This window comes from Rattus norvegicus, chromosome 4, assembly GCF_036323735.1.
Source record: "Rattus norvegicus strain BN/NHsdMcwi chromosome 4, GRCr8, whole genome shotgun sequence".
In the NCBI taxonomy this organism is placed as follows: Eukaryota; Metazoa; Chordata; class Mammalia; order Rodentia; family Muridae; genus Rattus; species Rattus norvegicus.
Window position 1 is genome coordinate 168,089,365 of NC_086022.1, and position 22,784 is coordinate 168,112,148.

At 37.3% G+C, this 22,784-nt stretch overlaps 1 protein-coding gene across 3 annotated transcripts in view; it reads right to left on the reverse strand.

The window, feature by feature from the left end:
* Positions 1 to 20,445, reverse strand: part of Tas2r103 (taste receptor, type 2, member 103) — a 77,223-nt gene extending 56,778 nt beyond the window's left edge. For all 3 annotated transcript variants that reach the window (XR_005504004.2, XR_005504006.2, XM_063285335.1), the window contains exons 1-3: positions 15,189 to 20,445; positions 3,208 to 3,354; positions 2,970 to 3,091 (exon numbers count right to left, since the gene is read on the reverse strand). The gene's annotated coding sequence lies outside the window, so the exon portion shown is untranslated. The remainder of the gene's footprint in view (positions 1 to 2,969; positions 3,092 to 3,207; positions 3,355 to 15,188) is intronic.
* Positions 20,446 to 22,784: the final 2,339 nt, after the last annotated feature.

Below are 22,784 nucleotides of genomic sequence, written 5' to 3' on the forward strand. Positions count from 1 at the left end.
CTAACCAGAATAAAAAATCAAAGTGAAATTTAATTGCATGGGCACTTTCAATTCCTGTTCAAAAAATTTTCCCACCAGGACTTAATCTGTTTGTTGCTGCTTCCAGAAAGCCTACCTGCTGCTGATGTCCACAGTTATGCTTGGGTCACTTTTCACAAAAGCATTGTTTTCAAAAGGTCAAAAGATGCCCCAATATTTTGCATTTTGAATATTCCAGAGAAGTAGTAAGAACACAAAATCAACCCTCTCTCCCCCCACAAAAAAATAAAAACTTATGGGAAAAAAAACGTACTGTTATCCTTGGTAGAATTGTATCCAAAGATCCAGAACCGGATGAAATAGAGACACAGAGCTCAGAGAGGCTAAGTAATAAGGGAGGGTCAAGGGGGATATATGGATCTAACTGGGAAGGGAAAATAAAATGAATATGCATGCTTCCTGGGAGCAGGTGAGAATGGGAATATGGGGTATCAGGGAGGAAAAAAATGATGAAGGGAGATAGTCCTGGGAGAAAAGACTGGAACTGAGAGACTTCTAAGGGATTAGGTAGAGACCTAGTGCAATGAAAACCCCCTGGAATCTACAAAGGTGACCCTAGCAAAGACTCCCAGTAACAGGAATACAGGGCTTGGATTGTTCATCTTCTGTGATAATGCAAAACCCCCAGTGAATATCAACTTAAACCCGAAAATTTGCCCTGTTTATAATATATACTGGGTTAAGGGTAGCACAGAACTTGTTGGATTGGCCTTAACCAATTACTGATACAAAATAAGACCGATACCAATATGGAGACCCTATGGCTAACAATGTTTGGTGGGCCAGGAACCAGACTCTAGGTAGCCAACAGACCTATGATAGATCAAAGTGCTACTGGGGAAAATGAGGTAATGAATTCATTCCTAAAAATATTCTGCTGTACTCATAGACAACATATTAGCATAATAGCCATCAGAGAAGTTTCATCTAGCAAAAGATTGGAACAGATGTAGATACCCACAACCAAACATTAGTTGGGGCTCAGGAAATCCTGAAGAAGATGCAAAGGAAGGATTGAAGGAGGCAAAGAAATTCAAACACACCACTAGGAAATGGGTCAAAGAATCAACTAACTAGGGCTCGTAGAGGCTCACAGAGACAGACACAATAATCACGGACCCTGCATGGGACTTCACTAAGCCTTCTGTATACAGACTTAGGTTGTTTAGCTTCTAGGTTTTGTGGGACTCCTAATAATATAATGGAAATATTTGCTGACACTATTGTTTCTTCCAACTGGATTGCCCCATCCAGCCTTTATATGAGAGTTTGTTCCTAGTCGTATTGCAACTTGTTATTCTGTGTTTGGGTGATATCATTGTGTTCTGTGTTCTTTTCTGAATAAAAGAGAAAAGAGGAAGCAGTGATCCTAGAGTAAAGCGGAACAGGGGTTGTGGAAAACTGGGAGAAGTATGCAGAGTGGAGCCTGTGGTCTAGATGTATTTTATGAGAGAAAAACTAAAGAAAAAGAAAAGTGAATAGATAAAAGAAGTTGAAGGTTGCTTACACTTAGAACTTGAGATTAAGTCCAGCCTGATCTCCCTAAGACCCTGTCAAAATGCAAGTAATAAAAATCATATCATCTTCCTGAAGAGATGACTCAGCAGTTAAGAGCAGTGACTGTTCTTCCAGAGGTCCTAAGTTCGAATTCCAGCAACCACATGCTGCTTGTGAACCATCTGTAATGGGAGATGATGTACTCTTCTGGTGTATCTGAAGACAGTGTACTCATATACAGAAAATAAATAAATCTAAAAAGAATGATATCATCACAGAAAAATATCCATCCCACAGGATGACATCAGAAAAAAGTTAGCTATAGGAAAGCTTTCAGGAAAATAGGACTTTTTCTCTCTTTTAAATGGCTTTATTTCAAGTAAGAGAGAGACACCAAAGGAGTCCTATTAATTAAATAATGTAATTCAATGATTATTTATTCAGATTCGAATCAATAGAACTAAGTTTCAAATAACACATTTATCATTTATGCAACAGTCTGATAAGCATTGTTGACCTCTAGAAATAAAGGTTAGGCTAAAGAGAAACTTAAGAGCACAATTTTTCAGAGCTTACAGAAATCCTACAAAAAAGTGACTTTCAGATTCTAAGCACAACAAAACTCAAAAACAGATATTGTCTGAGATGCTTCTGGAAAAATACAGGTATGCAAGGGCGTATGTGATTTCCCTGTGTTCTTGCCTTTTGGAACAAAATGTGAAGTTAATTTTTATTCTTCCAGAATAACTACTATCAAACTGTTCCCTGTTTGTATGTACATTGCACTTTTCAAAATTATGCTACTTAATTCAGATGGAGAATATGTCCAATGAATTATTTCTTCGCTAATCTTTAATACAGTCAACAGAAAAATCCAAGAGTACATATCTTAAAATATTACATGATCTGCTGAACATTATATATGGAGACTGAGTAAAATATAGAGAGCTGGTCTGATAATTGTATGTCAGTGTCTAGAGCATTAAATTTATTCTACATTTCTGTGCTTTAAATTAATTCGGACGTGTTGTTCTGCATGATGGTTCTGGTACCCACTATGTAGTAAAGCTGGCTGCTCCCAATTGCTTTATTTGCGTTGATTATGAGAAAATATTCTCAAATCTGTCCTTTTTGCCATGTTTCATTACAGTGTAAAGATAATTTTCCTAAAAACAAAACAGGCCATCTTGTTCCTCTCTTCGAGTATTTCATGGATTTCAGATAGAATATTATGGAAAAAAATTCATGTTACATGGTAAAGACATAACTATTCCAACCTTTATGACAGAAACTCTATGGATTTGTCTTTCCTCTCACCCATGTCTATCACTTGTCCCTTCCTTTTTACCTCTCCCTTCCCTCTCCTTTTCCCCCTCCTTTTTTCATCTCTTTTCCTTGAATATCTCCAGATCCCATCCTCTATTTCTTGGTACCTTCATCTGTGCTCTGAGCGGAGCTCAGGGCTAGCGAGGCTGCTGTGAACAGGACCACAAGCATCTTAATGTAGGCTCTGGACTTTCTCCCAATAGTGTGCTGACACATGCATGCCCATACTCTATAAAAGGAAGACAAACAATGGTGTCTCTGAGAATCAATTAGGTGAACTTGCTCCATTATTTCTCTTTGGGACTGTAGCCCAGCAGGGTGGAGGGTGGGAGATTGTCAACTTACCTTATCTAGAAGAGCAACATCTAATGCAGCGATGGTATTGAAGGACAACTTTCTCTTCACAGCCAGGTATTATTACACTTTTTATATGTACCACAATCTCAATCCACTCAGCAGATGTAGGAAATGTATGTTGTTTCCTCTTCCTACCTATTATGAATAGAATGACAGTGTGCATGAGCAAGTATCAGAAGAGTGGGATTTTGAGTCCTTTTGAATATGCCAATAAGTGGTGAAGCAGGGTCCTGTGGTAAATTTAGTTCAGATTTTCAGAATTAACACCATTATTTCCGTGCTAATTGTCCTACTTTTACTCCCACCAAAACTGAATGGGGGTTCACCTTTTCAACATCTCGTGCAGAATATATCATCAGCTCTTTTCTTTATCCTCACAAATCTGACTGGTATAACATGAAATCTCAAAAGACTTTTAATAAGAAATTCTCTAACTTCTAAGAATTTCGAAAACATTCTTCAATGTCTGTTTCCCATTTTTACTTCTTCCTTTTGAATCCTCTCTGTAGCTCCCTTGTCAAAGATTTAGTAGGTAAATAAACGGACCTGGAAAACGTTATTATGAGTGAAATTATCCACACACACAAAGCCAAATGTTCTGTGTTCTCTTTTGTCTGTGGATCACGACTGTGAATCTTTAGATTTTGGTATAGAACATGGAGTAAAAAGTGGAAGTAAAAAGAACCAAGCATTTGGTGAAGGGATAGAAGCTCTCGAGAAGACCATGGTGAAATAGAGATTATGAGAAAAGATGGAGAAAAACGAGAAAAATATTAGCTGGTAAGAAGGACCATTCAGTGGTAGAGGAAAAAATGAAGGGTAAATAACACTATGCTTAAAAACAGTAAGGAAACGTATATTTTAATTTTACTTAAAAACAGATAGAATACATAAATGTTGTCTTAAAAGGGAAGGTAGAGCAAAACAACATAAGATGAATCAGGCTGTGTGTCTCATACTCCTGGAGGCAGAAGTCCTGTAGAAAACCAGTCTTGACCTTGACTATGTGTCCTATAACACAGTGGAAGCTTCTGCTAAATGTCATTCAATTCAGATCTGTTTTCTGACTTCCTTTAGTGTCAACAATGAGTGAAGGATGCTATGTATCATGAAAGAAAAATATCAACTCTGATCTCAATGGAAACAGAAATCAAATTACGGAAGAGTTGATAAGCAAAGGTATTAGGGAGAAAAATGGGGATGAAGAATGGGCAAGTATCAGTTTGAGGTTTTAAACATCTTAAATATTTTGTTTCTTTAATATTATAGCATTTAATGCAATTGTTTGTTTATAGGGTGTTTATTTTTATTGTTCAAGAAGTCCGCACATGTGCATAATAAAGCTTGGTTAAGTCTACCTTTTATCCCTCCTCCATTACCATACTATCCACCCAACTGGAGAACATTTTCTTAATTTTGAGGGTTCTTTCTTTGAAAATCACTGGGTCCCCCTGCATGCGCACTGCTGTAAAGCTAGATAATTTAGCTTAGATTGGTGATGTCCCATTTCTATTCCTGAATACAACAAAATTTTATTCTCCTTCATTATGCTCTTTACTTATTAGTATTTATTCATACCAAATATATTCTTGTGATACCTTCATGCATACATATTACTATTATTTCTCATAAGCACCCCTGGAACTACTTTCTTCTATTTTTTCTAATACCAACCATCCCTTTCCTATGTTTGCATTACACAATTCTCTCTCTCTCTCTCTCTCTCTCTCTCTCTCTCTCTCTCTCTCTCTCTCTGTGTGTGTGTGTGTGTGTGTGTGTGTGTGTGTGTGTGTGTGTGTGTAGGGGTATGTGAGTGTGGGGGTGTGACTGTGCGTGTATGTTTGTATGTGATCAAGGCAACTGTGTACTGCCAAAAGGACCTCAGATGTAACCTTAATGTTGCCCCAATTGATTTGTGTACAGTTTGGAACACTAGTTTTCTGAATCCCAGCACTTGAAAATTGTTCTTTAGATTAAGGGAAATTTAAATATGTAAGTTCATGGACAATATTCTGAAGTATTTCTAGGTTTTCTGTCTGGCTGTTCAGTTAGTTTTAAGTGAAAAATTTAAATACTCAAGAAAGAAGATTCAGTTGCCAGTGCCTGCCCATAATTTTACCGAACTAACATTGCCTACTCTGCTGCTGCAAAGCTCAGCAATTGGCTGCCCTGCATCTTGTTTGTCCAGTTGGATAGCATTATCTGCCATTACAGTAAGGGCCTTTTCTTGTCCAGTGGCTATTTCACCTTATATGAAACAAACGCCACGAGGAAGTTCTCTGATGCTCATCGTCTTCCTTGAAGTGGAATAAGGGTACTGCCAAGAGCAGACTTGTCACCATGACAAAAAAGTTCTTTTAATAATAAAACATTTTATATACTTTATTCTGCTTATCTCTGAGAGCTTTGAAAACTAGCAATCTCTTTAATATTCATTTTTTTAAAAAAAGTATTTCTGTAGTAAACTAGACTAATATCTAACTAACATGAACACGAGTTTGACTATTAACTTGCATTTCTTCTCCTAAAACGTTTATAATAGCAGATTTCAAATGGACTAGAATTTAACGTTGCTTTTTAAGAATTATGTAGGTATAATGCCTTAAACAGAGTTGATAATTAGTACATTTTAACCAAATATAACCTTGATTTCACATCAATATATAAAGATCTATACCAATGTAATATTTTTTGCCTTGTTAATACTCTGTTCTAAGAGCAGATCCAATAATGTTCTTTTTCCTATTATTGCTTTATCCACCACCGATTTTCTTTTCATCTCTTCTCTCCATTTTCTCCCTATTACTAGATAGCAGAGAAAGAATATTGGGAAGGAAAAGGGAGAAATTTCTGATTCTAGCTTCTATAATTTTGTTTCCTCCCTGATCCAAGCCCACTACATTCTTTTTCCACCCCCCCCCAAATGATGACAAACACCTCATCATCCTATCACTTCAGAAAGGGGCAGAGTTTACTTATAGTTAGTTGCTTTCTGTTGATTTTGAGGGCTAGAAAATTGGGATACCTGTAGCAGTTATTGTTCAGTCTCTGCCTACTAAGAAAGTTCAGGCTTAAGTAAAGTGCTGACTGGATCAGTATGAAAGACTAGATATACTGCATAAGTGTGGTCAATAACTGTCTTTGAAGATATCCTAGAAACAAGTTCTAACGAAACAGTAATTAAGGCAGTCAGAGGTAGGATCAGGCATGGTGCTGGAATAATATGTGTCTTAGCATTTCAACATCACTAAGAGAGGATCTTGTCAGGGATGCTTTTGTTTTTGTTGTTGATATTTTATTTTCTGTCAACATATAAGCTTTTAGAGTTAATACACATTTCTTCATTAACGTATGCATGGAATACGCAATGTTCACATTTTAGCAATAGATGAATTTTTGTTCTCTGAGTAGGAAAGTTATCTGTCTTTTATATAAGTTATTTTTATGTTACTTATTTAGCTAAATATAATTTAGTATAATCAAATTGTAATTTAAATTTCTAGCTCTGCCATTTGAAATGATGGCATGAAAAGTCTTGAGGATTCTATAGCTAAGAAGATTTATTTGCTCTGCTTACCTGAAGTATTGGTCTGGAGACATTTTTATATCTCAACAAGTCTCAAAACTATTCTTGTGTATGGAGATCAGTATATAACTTCTTTTGCCTAATTTTTCCTTTATTTATTCCTTTCTGCAGCAGAGAACTTTAAAGGGTTTTCCCCTGTCATACATGATTTTTATTATTTTGGATAGAATCCATAATTGTTCTTTTTCTGTGGAAATAAACACATATTCTCTCCCACAATGCAATAGTTTTCATTTGTATCTGGGAGATTTCTTATCCCTTTTTGTTTATTTAGCATCTCTTTCTTACATCTACTCTTATATCTATCAAGCCTTTTGTGTCTGCTGAGTTATTTATTGAAGCTTCCAGGTATTGGTATCTGAGTTATTAAGGTTATATCCAGAGTAGAGTTGTTTAATTGTATAGGAGATAAGTTTTTCTGACCTTGAATTGAGATGGCAAATTTGAATTTGATATTAAGGCTTCTAGGGGGCATTTCTTGACAAAGTGTTACCTTGTTTGTCCATTGTTGTTAGTTTACATGCATTAGTCCACTGGCAGCCTTTGCTCTGCCTTTTGTATATTCCAGAAGGCTGGCCTTCTTTTTTAATTATTTCAAGAAAGAAAAACATTGATTTAAGGAAGGACTTGTTTACAAACCCTCTTTAAATGACCATGCTTAGCATGATTTAAATTTTTGACAGTTTGGTTTTTGTCAAACCTTTTTGACAAAGGGAATTATTTTTCCTATAAAAGTAGCATTCTTATAATTTTATAATCTAGCCTTTCTATTGGACACACCATCTCAATTCTTTCTGAGAGTGGTTACTGTCTGGTGGCACTTGTTCTACATGAACAGGATAAGTTAAAGTTGGTTTTCTACCAAACAGCTTTACATTTTTTTCTTTTATCTCTCAGTATCTTTCTTACTTTTTCATTAATTTTTATTAGATATTTTTTACTTACACTTCAAATGTTATTCCCCTTCCTGGTTTCCTGTCCATAAGTCCCCTCTACCCTCCCCCTCCCCCCTCTTCTATGAAGGTGTTCCTTCTCTGCAACCACTCCAGCCCTAACATTCCCCTCTACTGGGGTGTCCAGCCTTAGCAGGACCAAAGGCTTCTCCTCCTATTGGTACCCAACAAAGCCATATTAAGCTGGAGCCATTTTTCTGTCCATGCATACATTTTGGGTAGTGGTTTAGTCACTGTGAGCTCTGGTTGGTTAGTATTGTTGTTCTTATGGGATTGCAAGCCCCTTCAACCCTTTAAAACCTTTCTCTATTTCTTCCAATTGGGACCCTGCTCTCAGTACAATGGTTTGCTGCTACCATTTGCCTCTGTATTTGTCATGTTCTGGTTGAGCCTCTCAGGAGTCAGGCTCCTGTCAGCAGGGAATTGTTGGCTTCATCAATATTGTCTAGTTTTCGTGTCTGCATATATATCGGCTGGATCCCCAGTGGGGTGACTCTGAATAACCATTCCTTCAGTTCTGCTCCAAACTTTGTCTCCACATCGCATGCTATGAATATTTTTATTCCCCAATTTAAGAACGACTGAAGCATTCATGTTTTTGTCTTCCTTCTTCATGAGCTTCATGTGGTCTGTGGATTGCATCTTGGATAATTTGAGCTTTTGAGCTAATATCCACTTATCAATGAGTGCATACCATGTGTGTGTTTTTGTTATGTTACCTCACTCAGGATGACTTTTCTAGTTCCATGCATTTGCCTATGAATTTCATGAAGTCATTGTTTTTAATAGTTGAGTGGTACTACATTGTATAGCTGTACCATCTTTTCTGTATCCATTCCTCTGTTGAAGGGCATTTAGGTTGTTTCTAGCTTCTGGCTACTATAAATCAGGATGCTGTGAGCATAGTGGAGCATGTGTTCTTGTTAAATGTTGGAACATCATTTGGGTGTATGCCCAGAAGTGGTATAGCTGGATCCTCAGGTAGTAGTATATACGATTTTATGAGGAATCTGCAAACTGATTTCCAGAGTGGTTGTACCAGTTTGTAATCCCACCAAGAATGGAGGAGCATTCCTCTTTCTCCACATCCTTGCCAACATCTGTTATCACCTGAATTTTTTATCTTAGCCATTCTGAATGTTCTGGAACAATCTCAGGGTTGTTTGGATTTGCATTTCCCTGATGACTAAGGATGTTGAAGATTTCTTTAGTACTTCTCAGCCATTCAATATTCCTCAGCTGAGAATTAATTGTTTAATTCTGAACCCCATTTTTTCATAGGGTTGATTGACTCTGTGGAGTCTAACTTCTTGAGTTCTTTGTATATATTGGATATTAGCCTTCTATCAGATGTAACATTGGTTAAGATCTTTTCCCAATCTGATGATTGCCGTTTTGTCCTAACAATAGTGTCCTTTGCCTTACAGAAGCTTTGCAATTTTATGAGGCCCCATTTGTCTATTCTTTATCTTAGAGAATAAGCCATTACAGTCTGATGTTGAGGTCCTTGTTCCATTCGGATTAAGTTTTGTATATGGTGATAAGAATTCCCACATAGCTTCTTTTATTGTTGCCAATAGGCTTCTCTATCCTGGGCTTTATGCTTTTCCAAATAAATTTGCAAATTGCTTTTTTGAACTCTGAAAAATTGAGTTGGAATATTGATGGGCATTGCATGGAATCTGTAGATTGATTGCTTTCAGCAAGATGGCCATTTTTCCTATAATAATGCTGCTAATCCATGAGCATGGAAGGTCTTTCCATTTTCTGAGATCTTCTTCAATTTCTTTCTTAAGATACTTGAAGTGTTTTCCATACTATATTTCACCAAGGTATTTTACATTATTTGTGGCTATTGTGAAGGATGACATTTCCTTAATTTCTTTCTTAGTCTGCTTATCCTTTGAGTAGAGGAAGGCTACTTACTTGTTTAAGTTAATTTTATATCCAGTCAGCTTGCTGAAGTTGTTTATCAGCTGTAGGAGCTTGCTGGTGGAATTTTCATTTAACTAGACTATCATATCATCTGCAAATAGGGATATTTTGACTTCATTCTTTCCAATTTGTATTTTTGACCTCCTTTTGTTGTCTAATTGTTCCAGCTTGGACTTCAAGTACTATATTGAGTAGGTAGGGAGAGAGTGGGCAACTTTGTTTAGTACCTAATTTTAGTTGGATTGCTTCACGTTTCTCTCCATTTAGTTTGATGTTAGCTACTGGTTTGCTGTATATTGCTTTTACTATGTGTAAATACGGGCTTGAATTACTGATATTTCTAAGATTTTTAAAATGAAGGGCTGCTGAATTTTGTCAAATTCTTTCTCAGCATCAAACCAGCTGTAGTAGCCATTCTAATACAGAATAATATCAACTTTCAACCAAAAGTTATCAAAAAAGTTAAGGAAGGACATTTCGTACATACCACAGAAAAAACTACCAAGATGAACTCTCAATTCCAGACATATATTCTCCAAATGCAAAGGCTCCCACATTCATAAAAGAAACTTTACTAAAGCTCACAGACTATGTGACACATAGTATTAGAAGGAAATTCAAGACCCCACTCTCATCAATAGACAGATGGAAACAGAAACTAAACAAAGACACAGTGAAACTAACAGAAAGTATGAACCAAATCAATTTAAGAGATATCCTTAAAACATTTCATCCTTAAAAAAAGAATGTACCTTCTCAGCACATCATAGTACTCTCCCCAAAATTGACTATATAATCAGTCATAAAACAGGCCTAAACAGATACAAGAAGATTGAAATAATCCCATGCATTCTAACAGATCACCATGGACTAAGACTGGTATTTAATAACCAAAAAATAAATGAAAGGCCACATGCACATGGAAGTTGGACAATGCTCTACTCAATGATAACTTCGTCAAGGAAGAAATAAAGAAAGAAATTAAAGACATTTTATAATTTAATGAAAATGAAGGCAAATATACCCAAACTTATGGGACACATTGAAAGCACTGCTAAGAGGACAACTCACAGCTCTGAGTGCCTCCAAAACAAAATGGGAGACAGCATATACTAGCAGCTTGACAGCACACCTAAAATCTCTAGAACAAAAAGAAGCAAATATACCCAAGAAGAGTAGACAGAAGGAAATAATCAAATTCAGGGCTGAAATCAACCAAATAGAAACAAGAACTATACAAAGAATCAACAAAACCAGGAGTTTTTTTTTTTTTTTGAGAAAATCAACAAGATAAATAAACCCTTAGCCAGACTAACCAGAGGGCACAGAAAGTATATCCAAATGAACAAAATAAGAAATGAAAAGGGAGACATAAGAGGCAAATCTGGGAAAATTAAAAAAATCATCAAAAGCCTATGTTCAACAAAACTGGAAAATTTGGATGAAATGGGCAATTTTCTAGACAGATACCAGGTACCAAAGTTAAATCAGGACAAGATAAACAATCTAAACAGTCCAAAACTCCTAAAATAATAGAAGCACATATAAAAAGTCTCCCAACCAAAAAAAGCTCAGGACCAGAGGGGTTTAGTGCAGAATTCTATCAGATCTTCATAGAATATCTAATACCAATACAGTCCAAACTACTCCATAAAATAGAAACAGAAGGAACACTACCCAATTTCTTTTATGAAATCATAATGACACTTAAACATAAACTACACAAAGACCCAACAAAGAAAAAACCTCAGATCAATTTGACAAAATTCAATGCCCTTTCATGTTAAAAGTCTTGCAAAGATCAGGAATTCAAGCCCATACCTAAACACAGTAAAAGGAATATACAGCAAACAAATAACCAACATCAAACTAAATGGAGGGAAACTTGAAGCAATCCCACTAAAATCTGGGACTAGACAAGGCTGCCCACTCTCCCTACTTATTCAACATAGTACTCGAAGTCCTAGCCAGAGCAATCAGAAAACAAAAGGAGGTCAAAGGAATGAAAATTTGAAAGGAAGAAGTCAAATTACTACTATTTGTAGATGATATCATGGTATATTTAAGTGACTCAAATAATCCACTAGAGATATATTAAGCCTGATAACCAACTTCAGCAAAGTGGCTGGATTTAAAATTAACTCAGACAAATCAGTAGCCTTCCTCTACTCAAAGGACCAACAGGATGAGAAAGAAATTAGGGAATCTTTACCCTTCATAATAGTTAAAAATAATATAAAATAACTTGGTGGGTCTCTGAGCAAACAAGTGAAAGATCTGTATGACAAGAACTTCAGTCTCTGAAGAAAGAAATTGTAGAAGATCTCAGAAAATGGAAATATCTACCATGCTAATGAATTGGCATATTGTCAAAAGGACATGTTGACAAAAGCAACTGACAGATTGAATGCAATCTCGATCAAAATTCTAACTCAATTCTTCAGAGAATTAGAAAGAGCAATTTGTAAATTCATTTGGATTACAAAAAAGGGAGGATAGGGAAAACTATCCTCAACAATAAAAGGACTTCTGTGAGAAATCACCGTCCCTGACATAAAGATATATTACAGAGCAATAGTGATAAAAACTGTATGGTATTGGTACAGAGACTGGCAGGTAGATCAATGGAATAGAATTAAAGACCTAGAAATGAAACCACACACCTATGGTCACTTTATCTTTGACAAAGGAGCTAAAACTATCCAGTGGTAAAAAGATAGCATTTTCAAAAAATGGTGCTGGTTCATCTGGAGGGAAGCATGTAGAAGAATACAAGTAAATCTATTCTTATCAGCCTGTACAAAGCTCAAGTCTAAGTGGAAACAAGGACTGATCCTTGTATCATAAAACAGATATACTCAAATTAATGAAGAAAAAATGGGGAAGAGCCTTGAACACATGAGCACTGGGGAAAATTTCCTGAACAAAACACAAATCGCTTGTGCTCTACAAATGGAACCTCATTAAATTGCAAAGCTTCTGTAAGCCAAAGGACACTGTCATTAATACAAAATGGCAACTGACAAATTGAGAAAAGACTTTTAGCAAACCTACATCCAATAGAGGGTTAATATATAATATATACAAAGAACTCAAGAAGTTAGTCTCCAGAGAATCTAATAACCCTCCTAAAACATGGGGTATAGATGTAAACAAAGAATTTTCAGCTGTGGAATATCGAATTTCTGAGAAGTACCTAAAAAATATTCAACATCCATAGGCATCAGGGAAATGCAGATCGAAACAGCCCTGAGATTCCACCTCACACTAGTCAGAATGGCTAAGATAAAAAACGCATACCATAGATGCCAGTGAGGATGTGGAGAAAGGGGAAGACTCCTCCATTGTTGGTAGGATTGCAAGGTGGTACAACCACTCTGGAAATCAGTCTGAAGGTTCCTCAGAAAACTGGACATAATACTACCTGAGGACCTAGCTATACCACTCATGCTCATATACCCAAAAGATGCTCCAACATATAACAAGGACACATTCTCCACTATGTTCATAGAAGCCTTATTTATAATAGCCAGAAACTGCAAAGAACCAAGATGTATTTCAACAGAGGAATGGATATAGAAAATATGGTACATCTATTAAAAACAATGACTTCATGAAATTAATAGGCAAATGGTTGGAACTAGAATATATCATCCTGTGTGAGGTAGCACAATCACAAAAAAAAGACATATGGCATACACTCACTGATAAGTGGATATTAGCCCCAAAGCTCTGATAACCCATGATACAATCTACAGACCAAATGTAGCTCAAGAAGAAGGATGACTAAAGTGCAGATGCTTCAGTCCTTCTTAGAAGGTAGAACAAAAATATTCTTAGGAAGAGATACATGGACAAAGTTTGGAGCAGAAACTGAAGGATTGACCATTCAGAGCTGCCTCACCTGGGGATCCAGCCCATATACATACAGCCACCAAACCCAGGCAATATTGCTGATGCTAAGAAGTGCCTGCTGACAGGAGCCTGATATGGATGTCTCCTGAGAGACTTTGCCAGAGCATGACAAATACAGAGGCAAATGCTTGCAGTCAACCATTGAGCCGAGAAGGAGTTTCCATTGGAGGACGCAGAGAAAGAGAAAGTATTGAAGGAGCTGAAGGGACTTGCAACTCCATAAGGACAACAATAACAACCAACCAGAGCTCCCAGGAACTAATCCACCATCCAAAGAGTACACACGGACAGGTCCACGACTCCAGCTGCATATATAGCAGAGGATGGCCTTGTTAGGCATCAGAGGGAGGGGAAGCCCTTGGTCCTGCCCAGGCTGGATCCCCCAACCCCGTGTAGGGGAATGTCTGGGTAGTGAGTAGGAAGGGGCGGATGGTTGAGTGGGGAAAGGGATTAACAACTGAAATATTACTATTAGTATTATTTATTTTCTCTCATATATTACTTCCTGACCAAATTTCCTCTTTTCTTCTCCCATTTTCTATACAAACACACACACACGCACACACACACACACACACACACACACACACACACACAGAGAGAGAGAGAGAGAGAGAGAGAGAGAGAGAAACAGAGAGAAACAGAGACAAAGACAGAGACAGACGGAGACAGATAGAGACAGTGAGAGTAACAGAGAGAGGGGTGGGCAGAGGAAGAGGGTAGGGTGAAGGAGAGGGAGAGGAAGAGGGAGGGGAAGAAGAAGAGGGAGAGAGATGGAGAGAGACAGAGAGAGGGGTGGGCAGAGGGGGAGTGTACAGTGAGAGAGAGGGAGGGACAGGGAGAGGGAGGGAGGTAGAAAGGGAGAGGGAGAGAGAGGGAGAGAAAGGGAAAGAGAGAGATTTCTCCATATTTGAGTTCTACCCCTCTGTTTCTCTTCCAAAAAGAGCAGACTTACTAGGGATATCAAACTAGCATAGCATAACAAGTTATAATAAAACTAGACACAAAACCTTTTATCAAGATTGAGAACACATCAGTTGATCAGGGCCAGAGAAACGTGAGCCAACCAAATATCTATATCTCTCCCTCTTCCCTTCCAAGTACAACAACCCAGTCTCACCCACAGCGCTGTAATACAATACATTCTGTAGCCTTCCCCTCTGCCCACAATTTTTGTGAAATCTCATGGATATCCTCCTCTTACCCTTTTCCCCATTGCTTCTTTATACTAACCTACAACTCCTTCAAGTATTCCCCAACAATCCACAGACCACTTATGCCAAGAAGGCAAGCTGGCTGTCTATAGATCATTCCTTTTCTTTCTCTTCTCTAGGTCCAACCTCCAATCCCATACTCCTTGCTCTAGCAGATGCCCTTTGGAGAACTCACTTCACTGTCTTCCTCCATTCCATGAAGAACAATTAATCATAGCCTTGTTGAAACCCTACTCTACTCTCCTCCTCCCGTGTATTCCCTTAGACCCATAGCCTATAACGATTTTAATGTCAGCTCCCAATTCCCAGAGACACATTTCACCACAACTATTTGGTTCAAAGGAAATTTCATGCCAGGCAACATACAGGTACCATCCTCTCCAAAATTTCAGAGAGGAATGAACAGGATAATCCACAGCAGTAACTACCAACAGAGGGGGTATAGCCTCAGCCATCCAGTCTGCATAACATCCGTCCATAGGTCCACGTCACATGGTCTGATCTATCGTCATAGTGCGCCTGCGCAGCTCTCACGATGGGGCGTGGCTTACTTTCAGGTGCTATTCGTAAGACTGGGCAGCAGTCCCGGGGGCCATCTTGGGATTGCCGCTACACCTGCTCCCCTCACATATCAAAGACCATATGAAGTTTAAGAAGAAGGAAGACAAAAATGTGGATGCCTCAGTCCTTCTTAGAGGGGGAAGCAAAATATTCATGGGAGGAAATACAGGCAAAACAGTGGAGCAGGGACTGAAGGAAAGGCCATTCAGAGACTTCTCCATCTGGGGATCCATCCCATATTCAGTCACCACACCCAGTCACTATTGCTGATGCCTAGAAATGCTTGCTGACTAGAACCTGATATGGATGTCTCCTGAGAAGCTCTGCAAGAGCCTTACTGATACAGATGATAGGATGGTTGCAGCTAACCATCTGGCTGAAAATGGGGACCCCAATGGAGGAGTTAGAGAAAGGACAGAAGGAGCTGAAAGGTTTTGCAACCCTGTAGGAATAACAACATATCAACTAACCAGATGCTCCAGAGCTCTCAGGAATGAAACCACCAACCAATGAATACACACGTGGGGTTCCATAGCTCCAGCTGCATATGTATTATCATACAGCATTATCTGGCATCAATAGGAGGAGAAGTCCTTGGTCCTGTGAAGGCTGGTTTCTCCAGTGTAGGGGAATGTCAGGGTGTTGAGGTCGTAGTGAGTGGGTGGGAGTGAGAGCATCTTTATAGTAGAAGGGTAAGGGAGAAGGGGCCATGGGAGAGGAGGGAAAGGGGATAACATTTTAAATGTAAATAGATAAAATATACAATTACAATTTTTATATAAAAATAATAGGGTTGTCTCACTATAATTGGGTGCAGCTAGGAAAGGGTGTCTTTACAAAGCAGCCAGAAAATTAAGCCCTTGCATGAAATAATTTAAGCACAAATTGAAAAGTATCTGTGCAAATAATTAAAGGGTTAAGATTTCACTGTGAAACTTGATTCTGGGTAGATTCATATGACAATGCTAATTCAATACATAGCAGCATTACAGGAGTAGAGATAATTTGTCATCATTCCCAGAGCTCGATTAACATGTCCCATAATTTGTAGTCATCAGAACAAGTGGGCATTTTCTCCCAATTTTGCAAATTAGCATGGGGACCCAGGAATTTAGTACCTCTAACAAATTTCCATTCCATTTCAGGAACCCCCTACATATAGATCAAGATACTATTGTGCTGATAATTTGGATAAAAGGCATATACTATTAAACCTGTTATATTTTTTCATCTCATTCTCTGTTATTCTCCCTCTCTTCCTCTATTATCCTTTGCTTGCCCTCCTTCCCACCTCATGCCTAATTCAGTTAAGGGGAAAAAAGCACTCTTCTGAACAGAATAATTCTCAGAACTGACTGCTTATCATTCCCCAAATCAATGACTTTGTTCTCAGCTGTGCACATAAGAAGTGGGAGCAATGGAGTGTAATGAATTACTCTATTCTGCAAACAGGGGCCAATAACTTCTCTTCACAACAAGTAGAGCAACAATGATAGCCGAGAACACACCTCACAGAATTTTTCTCACTTCATATACTTAGCACAGAGTTTGAGGTAAGGCCTCTGGCACATGAAACCGTGAGAGGAAAGTCCTAAGTCATCACAGTAAAGCAAAACTTCTCTTTAAGTTGTCACAATGGATCACAGGTGAAAAAGAGAAAGAAAGAAGAAAAGTTCTTAACTACAGTGGAGGCCATAGGTACAAACAAGATGTTTAGTGAAAATTTGGTTCTAGTTTTCAGGGGAAGCCCAGGATAGTCAATGTTCCACAGTTTAATTTGATGACATTAGCAGGTCCATCCTCCAAAATACATAAGACTGGGGAACAGGTGTCCTCTTTTCTTTGAGAAGTGATTATTATCAGTGCTGTAACCTTTCAATCATAATTATGGTCTAATGTCATGATCGCTTGATGAGTATATATCAGCATTAAACACACCACTCTCCTTAGAGCTGACTGCAATTATCATTGGCAAAATAAATCCCTTCCTCTTTTTCTTGGCAGATGCCAGTCATGAAGATCGGCAGTCTGCAAGTGAGGTCATTGGAGAAGCCCTCCTGTCTTGCTCAGCTACAATAGGTGTACTCTGGTTAGGCATTGACTCTGAGACCTCATCCCAGAATTACTTTTTGTTACCAATGTGCTTTCTCGTGTTTATCATTCCCATACTCCCCCTTTTATTTGGCTTGGTGTGATTGCACACTGGGAGAACCTCACTTTCTATAGCCTGGTGTGATGAATCCTGGGATTATGACCTACCCTATTAGGCAAATTTCCTGAAAATCAACATGAAGATGAACTTTCATGAATTAATTCTATTTAGAGAAATTAATGAATTTGTAGAATTCCTGATTTTACTCATATGATTTCAGATAGAAATTTTAAGGAGATTATTTTAGTCATTTTGTAAGAAAGATGTAATGAAGTTGGGATCAAGAATGTTCTCCCTCCTCATAGAATAGTAAGTTAAGGATGCATAATAACAAATACAGTGAGTTTTCATAAGTTGCACTGAGAAGAAAAATAGACTTTGAACAGATTTGTGATCAAGAGAAATGATGAATTCTAGGACAGGGCCAAGGGTGAAGCCACAGGTGTGCACTATGAAGAAGCAAGACCATGTGAAACTGTTGCTTTGAGTTTATAATGAGTTGATGGAATGAAACATTGCTTTGAACTTACGATCAACAAGCTTTAGTAAGTCCCTTCTTTTGTAACGTTTTATTTAAGGGCCAATTTTGTTTTCAGCAGTAAGCAACTAAAAGTAGAACATTTTTCCAATCCCTTAAATTTTGATAAACAGTTTTATTTGTTTTTATAAATTATAGACATGATGTCATCTTAAGGGATAATTTACAAATACTATGGTCTTGAACAGAGAAGTAACCTAATATGAAGCTTAGACTCTGGGATTTCTATTTTTCTGTTCCTCTTCTATACCGTCTCTCTTTCTCAGGCAAAGAAAAGAGGTTTAAAAGAAAAAAAAGTGGTTTAGAGTAATAGTATAAAAGATTAGAGAAATAGGAGTAACTTATTGAGTTCATGGCCACATTTTTACATTGTGAGAAGTCTTTATATTTTGATGCAAAATTGAAGTTATATTTTGTTACCTTGATACAGAATTACAGGTTTATGGTTTAATCAGTATAAATTTTCACACATTGATGAAAAATTTAAAATTAATTTTGTTACATTTAGATAGGCATCATGACTATGCAACTTATTTAAAAATACAAGGTTTAATCTCAGTCCTTTTAAGACCTGCCATTACAATCTGTGTAGGATAATTAAACAATGCATGTAACAGTTAATCAAGCTCATAATCATATTAGATACTAGTCTATAAGTTCTTCTAATAACAGATAATATAATCTGATTAGGATAATTAAGCAATGTAAATAACAATCAATCAAACTCATAATTATGTTAGATACTAGTCTGTATCATCAGAAAATACGCACTCTAGGTTATATAGATAATAAGTAGCTGTAGATAGTCTTTGCTTGTTCTGAGATGCTGTGAAGAGACATATGGTCTTTAAAAGAGTCAGCGATTCACAGAATATGGCACTTCCAGTTATTTCAATATTAAAAGGTCTTTTAACTAAGAGACATGTCTGTCCCTGACAGTACCTCTATTCTACTTCAAAGATGATAATGAGTATTGATAATCTCCATGTAGAGTTGTTTCAACTGTAGCAAGTAAGCCACTTGTCAAGAAATTCCCTAAGTTTATCTGCAGACAAAATGCTGTCCAAAAATAAAATGGAAACACAGGATAGTTGAGAGCTAAGTTCTGCTATATGAATATTTGCTTCACATAGGGTCAAGTCAGATTCTGGGTCAGAGTGCTGAAGGAATGTCCAACCAATATCTGGGCTAACTTGAGGCTGATCCCATTGGCAAGCACCAATCTCTGACACTGTAAATAATTGTCCTCTCACAGGATGTACCATACTTCTTAATGAAACAGATGCAGAAATCACAGCCCAACATTGGATAGGTGTCAAAAACTCTTATGGAAGTTTGATGGCAGGAGGATTATTGATTGGGATTTCTACCCCCACCATTGATCATTCCGTCCCCAGATAAAACACACACACACACACACACACACACACACACACACACACACACTTTATGTTTACGATAAGCATCAAACAACACAAGAGCTGGGCAAATATCTATCCTCCATGCTATAATGTCTATTTACCAAGCAATAATCTCAATAATTAAATTGCCCTGTTTTATCTGGGCTGTACTTCACTCCAATTAGTCAACCCACTTGGCCATATTTCATGACAGACCTAACCTCTGGTGGCTTCCTCTTCTACTCACTTTCTTCTCCTTGTCTCCCTCTACCCTCTCTCTTTGTCCCAATACGACTAAAATCCCACCAGCCTCTAATCCCTCTAATTGGCTGTAGCCAATTTTATTTAACCAATCATTTTAAATCAAGAAACAGGTTTCACAACAAAAGCATATAAGCATAAGAAAAATTCATAGGTTTAGATTCTTGGGTACAGAATTTAACATTATAGCATAACAAGAAACAATACCTTCAACAGTTGGAGGTGTCTCTAAGGTTTCACTTAGAGACAATGGATCTGAGTGTTCATCGCTTCTCGGCCTTTTGGCTAAGATCAAGTGGATCTGAGTGTTCTTAGTGGGAGTTTGGCAGCTTGTACACACTTGATATAAGAGGTCAGTGAGAGAACAGAGTAGACATCACACCAAAGGGAGGATACTTCTGCAGACAAATTCAATCTAAAGGCTAACCATTGGCTTTTTAAAAAGGATCTGTGGTACTATATTCCTCAGTGGCCCAGTACCTTGGAGATGTTGTTCAAGGTTGTCTTATAACATCAAAGTTATATCATCCGTTACCATCTGGATTCAAAGGTTTGAAATAGAGCTGAGGATAATATTATGTCAATATGCTGCCTGTTTACTAATTTTTACTCTATGGTCTGACCAAGGCAGAGGGAAGATCTTTATATTTATTGCATTTGACTCAAAAGCCATTGACATATAAATAGTTGGGATGCTTAGATTTAAAATCAGCTTACCTAAATAATTCAACACAGTCCTGAATAAATACAGAGTACAAGATTCATAGAATTCCTAATTTTCCTAATCCAAAGAAAGGATAATGTACTATTTGCCCTTTGTTGTCTCTATAAAAATCAACTCTTTCCTGAGAAGAGTGCTGCTGCTGGCTTCCTTGTTGGGCTGCTCCAGAGTTTTCAGGAGGAAAGGAATGTTGCCTTTGAACCCTTTTTACTTCTTCTTTTTGTTCATTTCTTTGTATATTCAGAGCAGTGTCAGAAGGCTCATGATTAGCTTCTGGTGGTGATGTAGGCTGTGTATCATTTTGTTCATTCATGTCAGGAGAAGACTCACTATCTGAGCTCTGACCGTGTTCCACATGATCTGCATAGAAAGGGGAAGAAGATATGAGCACATTGATAGACTTTCCTCTTATTTTCTTTCCCTAAATTGATCACACGGTCCTTCCTCTCAGGCACTGTCTGCCATGTGCTAACTCCCTCTTTAATAAATCCTCACAATTGTCTTTCCAATTATATATTCCAAGAAAACAGAGGTTTTTTTATTTGTAATCCTGGCACACTATGCCCCTTCATTTGTCAGACAAATATGGTTTGCCCTCTAATTTATGCAAGATATATCCAAAAACAGAAGAGAAATAATAGAAAGAAAGATGATATTCTCATCAGGAGTGTTGTTACCTGGAGTTCTGGCACTAAATGAACATAGGGTTCATAGGTGCATAGGGGGTTTTAGTCAGGGTTTTGAATCTCTAGAATGAAATATATGTTACCCATTTAATACTTTATATTAACATACTTAAATACTGAAAGAGAATAACAATAATGGTGTCCAACAAATTAACTAAATTTTTAGGGACAATTCATCATTTTTTAAATCAAAGACAATTACTTTGTAACTAGACAGGCAAAGAGAAAACTGGAAAATCCAAGTATTTCCCCATCTTCCTAACAAAGCTCTATAATTATATACTGGAACACCAAGGATGAATGAAACTATGAACTCTCTCACAAACAGAGGAGTCAGTATTAAAGCATATTGTCCTTCTTCATCTCCAAGTGGCGATTTTGGAAGAGAATAGACAAATTTGCTATTATGGAAGCTTGTTCTTCTTTATTTAGTTGGATAAACTCAATCATGTTCTCAGCATCAAGGTTGGGAAAGATTTATTTATCTTCATACAGAAAGTAATATTTATTCATTCTAATGACAAAAATAATGTTGCAACAACATACTATAACATGGACAATTATAGAACAAGCGAGGGTAATAGATTGGGCTTTACCTGCTTTGACAGCAGAAGGCTTACCATTATTGACATCCTGAAATAAAGCATAGGATAAAGAGAAAGTTCAGATAATGGTCATTCAGAGCTCACAGAGCTCCTACAAAACTATTTTATTAAGAGTAAAATTTCTATGCATGACTGAACTCAACAGCTAGTGTCTAAGTTGCTTTTCTAAAAGTACTGAGATGCAAGTGTATGTGGGATTTCCCTGTGCGCTTACCTCTCAGCTCAAAACATAAACATCTGTTTTATTTTCCTTGCATAATTTCAATCAAAGTACTCCCCATTTGTGATCATGCTACATTTTTCAAAATAATACTTCATAAATCAACCTGAGATTATGTTCCACTCTTTCTTTTCTTCTTTAATCCTTTGTACACTCAAGAGACAAAGTCAGAGTAAACATCTTACATGTTCAGCTTGACATTCTGAATGTGGGCTGAGTAAAATATATAGATTTGGCACTGATACTTGTAAGTCAATGTCTAGAGCTCTAAAATTATTCTGTATTTCAATGCCTTTGAATTAATCCATCTGTGTTTGTCTGTATTATGTTTCTTGCACCCACTATGCAGCAATACTGTGTTCCAAATTTTGTTCTGACTATGGGAATGTGCTCACAAATCATTCCTATTTACTTTGTTTCCTTACAGGGTTAAAAGCATATTTTAAACAAAAAACGGCCCATCTATTCCTCTGTTCTAGTATTTTTTATTCTATTTCAAAATATTAAGTGTTCTAAGAACATAACAATTGTAGCCCTTATGACGGAAATTCCATGGACCTGTCTTTCTTCTCAAAAATTTCTGTCCTTTCTCCACTTTTTTCATGAATCTCTCCAGACCTTACCATGTATTTCTTTGTATGTGCATCTGTGCTCTGCCCTAAGCTAAAGTCAGCAAGGTAGCTGTAAGTAGAACTACCAGCATCTTGACAGAGGCTCTGCAGTTTCTCACAACTGTGTGCATAGACAGGAATAACTATTCCCTTTATAAAAGGGAGACAAAAATGGCATCACCAAATGTCAGTAGGATGACCATGCTT